The sequence below is a fragment of the Chinchilla lanigera genome, unplaced genomic scaffold (genome assembly GCF_000276665.1).
Source record: "Chinchilla lanigera isolate Chin_1 unplaced genomic scaffold, ChiLan1.0 scaffold00004, whole genome shotgun sequence".
Lineage (NCBI taxonomy): Eukaryota > Metazoa > Chordata > Mammalia > Rodentia > Chinchillidae > Chinchilla > Chinchilla lanigera.
In genome coordinates this window covers 42442535-42449761 of record NW_004955405.1, presented here as the reverse complement: position 1 = coordinate 42449761, position 7227 = coordinate 42442535, and the positions used below count along the sequence as shown (strand labels likewise).

The following is a 7227-nucleotide window of genomic DNA, read 5'->3' as shown; positions in this document are numbered from 1 at the left end:
TCTGAGATATTTGAATCAAGTTGATAAGGTGGAAAAAGCCGTAAAAAATCTTGTCAGGTTTCTGTGAATGAATTTTCTCAAAAAAACGAAGCATTGGAGTTAATAGAAAATGCTCTGCATGAACAGAAGTTAATATTTTCCTGCCCTCCGGCACGCAGAGGCCAACAGCACGCACGTGCGTAGAGATTAACAACCCAGACACGGTACAAACGGCAAGGGGGGAGCTGCTGACTCAGCCAGGCCCCCAGGACTGGTGTAGAGGAAGCAAGGCTGCACAGGATCCTTCCGAGAAGATGGGGGAAGCGCCAGAATCCGAGGCAGAAGGTCAAGTGGGCAAGGGGTCCGGGAAGAAGAAACGAAATGTAGACGTTCCAGGCCTCAGGACCCCGGACAGCTCCCAGATCCCCCCTACTTCTGAGCTGGGATAGAAGAGGAAGAGTCCACACACGTGCAAGAATTCCAAACAAACGGAGGGGAAAGGGAAGAACGGTAAGAGTCTCTCTGTCATCCCATCTCTGCTCTTTCTCTGTCTGGGATATTTAGGGATAGTTCCAGAGCCTGCTGGAACTGGCAGTCATCCCAGGCCACGTTTAAAGTCCTGAGGACCAAGTGTGCCAAGGACGGAAGTCTCTCGGCTCTTGCCATCAGACAGAGACAGAGAGGCAGAGAAAATCTTCTGTTTACCCTTTGTCTATTCAAGCCCTCGATGGGTTGGGTGATGCTTCGGCACACTGGGGCGAGCAAACCCCTTTACTCCTCCCAGAAATGAGGCTGGGCCGGCACCCTGGACATGAGTTGGCCCAGTTAGGTAGATGTATCATTCCACCTGTGGTCCTTTTCTTCACTAAAGGCCAAGAAAAATGACCTGCATCCCCACCAGTCACTGGGCTCTTCATGGACACCACAGTTCATGGTCTACCTCCTCATTCAGTCTCCATCCCATGCTTACCATGTCCTCCTCAGGTGCGTGGGGTGAGAGCAGATATCATCAAACTCTGGCTGTGATTACCTCACACCAGAAGATAAAGAGAACATCACACTCAAATCATTCAGTTATGGGCTGGAAACCATATTTCAAGAAAGCCAAAGTGACCTTGGAATCACTAGAAATAACTCAGTGCATAACTTTGTGCCTTTCTGCACGTTGTGCCAAGGAAAAACAGAGTTGGGCCTTCAAGAAATGTGTCTCCCACTAAAGGGACAAACCAGCTTCCTGTGGCTCCCAGCGTGACAGGCTCAGGGCAGAGCATCCCTACTGTACTGGTCCTGCCAATCAGTCACAGCCTGACTCTGGACACAAGGGAGTAGCAGACACACTCGCATGGAGGGGCGCCCTGCACACACCTGGCAGCACGCTTCACCGAGACGTGGCCATGAGCAGCAAAGAGGAAGCAACTACGAGATTAAAAATCACTGAAAAGATGGCGGCAACTCAGTGCACCACGGGATTCCCGATGGGCTTCTAGACTAGAGAACCCTTTGGGTTATAAAGGACTTCATTTGGGTAAATGTGAGTAAGGGCTGTAGACTCAATATTATCACCAAATAAAGAACAATTTCCTGATTTTGTTCACTGTACTCTGGTTATATAAGAGAATGTCTTTAAGAAAATGCACACTGAAGTATTTGGGCCAAAGGAGTATCAAGCCCATAACTTGTTCTTGAATAATTTAGAAGTACACAGATGATAGACAGATAGATAGAGTCAGACGACTCACACATAATGATAGATATAGAATGATAAGTCTAATGAACAGATAGAGACACAGTGACAGACATATATATGGATATTATATGATATGGCCAACAGGGAGACTGATTACAACAGTAAAAGCCTTCTTTGCGCCACTCCTGCTTTTTTTTTTTTTTTTTTTCCAGTACTGGGAATTGAACTCATGACCTTGCGTTTGCCAGGCAGGCTCTGTGCTGCTGAGCTAAATCCCCAGCCCCCGCTCCTGCATTTTATGTAGGTTTTAAACTACTTCAAAGAAGAAAGTTTAAGAAGAGAGAAGTGAGTAAGCTCTCCTTTTCGACAGGGTAAATCTGAGGCAGGGTGGGGATCAAGAAGCAGGTCCCTGTCTTGTTGTGACAGAGGTGCCACAGGAGGATGGGGGCTGGGGGAACACGATCATGGCCGTTCTGCTCCTTGTAAGCCGGCCAGGCCTGACTTGATTCTCCTCTTTCCACCACTGTCTCTGGGCACTTATTACAGCTGTGTGTCTCTCCTGTCCACAGAGCCCCAAGAGCCCCTGGGAGCCTCACGCTGCAACTGAGGTGACAGGTGAAGCGAATTAGTACTTCTGACTGTCCACAAACACACCTCACCCTGAGAGGATGCATGCTTAAAGCACTCCAGCTGGCCCATGTGGACAGCGGGCAAGGACTGAATGATCTGTCTGCGGTGGATATGGTGCTACAAGGGATTTTCCCAGATGCTACACACCATGGCCAGCAAGGCCCGCCCTGCTGCACGATGCCATTGTGTCTGTGAGACTGAGTGCCTGTGGAGTCAGAGTCGGAGTCTGAGTTGGTGTGGACTTCTCTCATAACGGGTGAGATGTGGCCAGTTTCCCAGCAGGCTGTGAGTACCCGGTCCTGGGTTAAAGTCCCAGCCCCTGCACTGGGTGGGGCAGCTCCTTGCTCCAGTTGACCCAAGACCTGTCTGGAAGAAGAAGAAGCAGTGCTTCCACCCAAAAGTGAAGAAAGTGAGCCCAGAGATCTCAAATGGCTTATGGAAACACATACAGAACAGGAAACAGACCTGGAGATTGGTACCTTTCACTGTAACCTTCACTGCATGTTTCATCCACGCCATTTTCCAAATGTGTGCTCTGCATGCTGCATTTGCTGCTCTGGTGTCTGGGTCCACTAGACAGATGTCACGGCCAGGATCTTTGAGGATTTAGGTTTAGATCTTCTCAGGTGCTAGCATAGCACTAGCTCTGCAGTTGGTGTGCAGTTAACACTTGTTGAATGGATTGGTGGTGAAACGTAGTGATCCTCTACCACAGTGGTTCCCAGCCTTGGCTTTGGGTTAGATCATCTCAGAAGACTTTTAGAAAACTTCAATGCCCGGGACCCACTTTACACTACATCTAAATACCTGAGGCAGAACTGACTTTGCACTTCTTAAAGTTTTAAAAATGAGCCTAACATGCAGCTTGGGATTGAATACACAGATGTAACCAAAAACCTCTCACTTTCTAGATATGAAATGCAGGAAAATGAACGGGGGGGGTGTGTGAACCAATCAGAGTTTAACATAAACAGTGCCGTGGGGATGAGAATACTCATTTTCTGACTCTGCTATGACCTTTCCATTCACAGTGCTGCTTCCTGATCCAGTCAGTTCAGAATGGGATGGATGGAATTGAAGGGAGAAAGAGGAGCAGGATGGGAGGTGAGGGAAAGGTGGGCTGGAAAAGGTGGGATGGGTGCCCCAGAGCAGGCGGGCTGGGCTGGAAGGCCAGGTGGAGAGAACTGAGTTGGTGGGGCAAGACCAGATGGCAGGGGCAGCAGCAGGACCCAGGAGCCGCTGTGCAGGGTCACGCAGTGCATCATGACTCTGTGTGACAGGCTCGCCCAGGGATTGCACCCTCTAGCAGGAAGTGGGATGTAGCAACGGCTTCCAACATCCATGGTAGGAAACAAACCTGCACCTGGAGGAAATGTCCACACTCAAGGAGCTGCGTGCCTTACTTCCCTGAGCAACCTCCTGACTTTCTTCCCATCTAGCCTCTGAGGTAAGCACTCGATGCAGCTGGCAGGGAGACCTAGACCTTTAAACACTGCTTTCTGCCACTCACCTGTGCCCCCGGGCTTCAGTGAGAAGATTCAACGGACACCAGGGACATCAAAGCACCCACAGAGGGCGTGGCCCACAGGGTCCTAGAAGCTCTGCGCTCCATGGCTTCCTCTTCTCTCTGGGTGCCCGTCTCCCTCTCAGAGTGCCCAGGGTGATGAGAGGGAGACGCCAGGAGCCTGTGTCACCATCAGCCACAGAGGCACCGGGCCTGGGATTCCTGGAAACGTCTCCTCTGCACACTAAGAACCATTTTGGGAAAACTTTTACCCAAGATAGATGACAGGAACATTATCGATCTTCGCGGAAATCATGCCAACACGAGCGCCCTTAGTAATGGAAAGCAATGCTTTGTTACATTTGGCAACGTCTGAGGTTTTACATCTATCCATTGTTTTTACAGTGTCAGTCTCCCTTCTAAACAGTAAGCAGCCTGTGGGCAGGAACCTCATCCTTCTCGCCCGTGTTTCCGTAGTCCCCAGAGTCCTGGCCAAATGCTAAGCCGGCGTGTGTCTGAATATATGGATGAGTGAAACACAATTTCATAGGCCTGGTAGAACCTCCCAGAGGTCACTGAAACGTCCTGGCGTACATCTGAGTGACACCCACACAAATTCCACTTGCCTGTTTTCTTCTAAAGCACCATTCATGGAGACTTTCTCATTCTGCCCTCACCCACTCACTGGGACTCGGCCTGAGAGGGTGTGGCTCCACGCTATGAGTGCAGCCAGCCTGTAAGACGCCCCTGCCTCCTGATTCCCAAAGAAGCTTCTTCTCAGTCCCTTTTCTCACCAGTGCAGCAAATACCCCCCCCCCCAGGACGCGTCTGTTTTAGTTCAGGACCACAATCCGTGATTGGCTGGCTCCAGGGACAAGGACAGGCAGGGCAGAGGAAAAGCTGCTCACATCGTGGTCGGCAAGAAGCTAGTGGGGAGGGGCCAGGGAGAGATACCCCTACCCTGGTGCCCACCTCTTCCAGCCGAGCCCCCTCACGCCAGCGCACCCCGCTTCTGAACTCTCAGCATGGTCCTGCCCATGAGTACACTGCCCTCACAATCCAGACACCTGCAGCAGCCCACAGTGAGCGCAGCAGGACTTTTAGAGGGCGCTCTTGGTCTCAATAACTCTTCACTGAATCAGAAAGGGAACTGTGTCCTGGGGCATCTCTGTCACCTTCAGAGGCAGAGTCATCCTCCGTCCACCTATGGGCTACAGCAGCCAAGCAGTAGAGACCATGGGCATTGACAGAGACTGGACAGAGCAGAGAGGCTTGAAGCCCATCTGGAGAGAGGCAGTGGGTCCAAGGAGGGAGGGTTGAGTGGGCTGCCAAGCTGGACACCCAGATTCACCGAGGGGCCTTGGAGAAATCTCCTAAATCACTTGCACTTCAGTCACAAATGGAACAGGACGACAGAATACAGTTCCTGGGGTAGTGGTGAGTCCCAAGTAAGGGGACAGAGGAAAGAAATGAGCAAAGAATCAGGTCCCAAGGAAGCATTCTGTGTGGGCTATGTGGATTGGGGATATAGCTCAGTGGCATAAGTGCTTGCCTGGCAAGCACAAGGTCCTGAGTTCAAGTCTTAGTACCAAAAAAAAAAAAAAAAAAGAGAGAGAAAAGGAAAGGAATCAAAACCATGTTGGCTGTGTTCATGGCCAGCCAGTGTGAAGGATGAGCAGGTGCTGACCACAGTCAAGGGAGACCTCAGGGAGGAGACGTGGCAGCTGGCACTGGATGGAGGGCTGCAGGGGCAGGAGCATTCGAAGCCAACACTGTGCCCCGGGGACCAGGCTGTGGTTGCTCAAGGATTTCAGCCACACTGGGCAAAAAGCACCGCAGAGAGCAGAGCTCAGCCAACCCCAGCAATGCGTGACGCCCGCTCTGCCCAACTTCAGTGGCGGCTCCATCCTGCCACATCACAGCTCCTCAAAAGACCAACTTGAAACTCATGTCAACATTTACACTGCTGACGTGTGATCAAGCCTGGGAGGAGATTAATTGCTGTCTCCGGCATGTCAGCCCCCTCCACAAACCCTCCCCATGAAGCCGCTGGAAGAAGCTGGCACCTCACACAAGGATCTAATTAGCAACTGGGATTCAGGCTGAAGATCTGCTGCAGAGGTTTGGTCACAGATGCTGCTTTTATCTCTGAAGATTATTCTTCAGCTTCCAAAGAGACTTCAGTTGCTTCCCTGGGCCTTTGAGGAATTTTATCTCACTTGAATTACTTCTACAGGCTCCAAGGGCCCACTGAGGAGTCTGAGTCGCCCAAGATTAGGCCTTGGTAAGGGCTGAAGAGAACTCTTAGTGGCCGGCTTCCTTCCCACTCTATCTGCATCTTCAGAGGAGGCTGACTTCCTCCACTTCAGTTATTCTCAGCTGGCTGCGGGTGGGGCGAGAGGAGGAGAAGCAGCTCGCTGGCTCTCTTGCCAGTGTGAAGAGGCTCAGCGTGGCCTCTGCAATCGCTGTCCTCCCCGTGTCCCCCTCCTCTGCTCTGGGCAGGGCCCCTGTCACCTCCTGCATGGACCGCAGTCTCCTCAACCCTGTTGCCAGTGTCTTCACTCCTCTGGTTTTCACGCTGCAGCGGCAGGAACGACCTTCAGTGCCAGGGACCACACTGCCATGTTCCAACCAAAACCTTCAGTGACTCTCAGCACCCAGAGGCCCAAGTCCAGAGTCCTTCCTCTGCGTTCAGAGCCTCCTTGTCGTGGGTGGAAGCCAGCAGTCCCCTTCCCTGCACACACCTCACTTCTAGGTCTTCAAGCTTGTCAGCATCCTTAAGTCACCAGGGTGGGTGCATGGCAAACGGCATTGCTAATGACACTTACACAGAACAGCAGAGGCTTACATGGCTTTCACTACAGAGCAGGCTCTGTTCTAAAGACTTTCCAGAGACTCAGGCTTCTCCCACGGTCTCTGAGAAGTCTTCTCTCATGGTCTCCCACAGTCACTGTTGCCAGCACCCTGGTTTATAGATGAGGGTGCTGGGGGAAGAAGGGTTAGGTACGTGCCCCAGGACAGTTACAGACAGGCTTCAGCCCTGGCTTCCTGAGGTTGGTGCTGCCACACATAACTACTCTGTGCTGTTCTCCATGCACTGGAGTGCTTCATACAATAGCATGGAAGATCCACGGGGCATGTCATGCACCTAAAGACAAATATTTCGTGAATAGGTGAAGCTCTCTGTCAGTGGCCTCACGCAGATCTTTAGCCTCACAGCTTCACTCGCTCTGATCATCTCTTGCAGCTTGACCTCTTTCATCCAGACACTGTCTCACCCACCAAGCCTTTCTTAGTGCTTCTCTTCACCCTGTCTTCCAGCTCATAAGCTTCTTGAACACTGAGGGGACCAGTTTTGCCAATTTCCCAATGAGGACCCATCCCTAGTGAAGGGATGGGTCTGTTTGTCCTCAGTGCATTGCAGCTG

General features: G+C 51.5%; 1 long non-coding RNA gene across 1 annotated transcript; it reads left to right on the top strand.

Annotated features, from left to right (window-relative positions):
• The first annotated feature begins 457 nt into the window (after positions 1 to 457).
• On the top strand, positions 458 to 3281 carry LOC106149756. The gene is made up of 2 exons (XR_001236119.1): positions 458 to 489; positions 2236 to 3281. It is a non-coding gene; the product is annotated as an uncharacterized LOC106149756 (long non-coding RNA).
• Positions 3282 to 7227: the final 3946 nt, after the last annotated feature.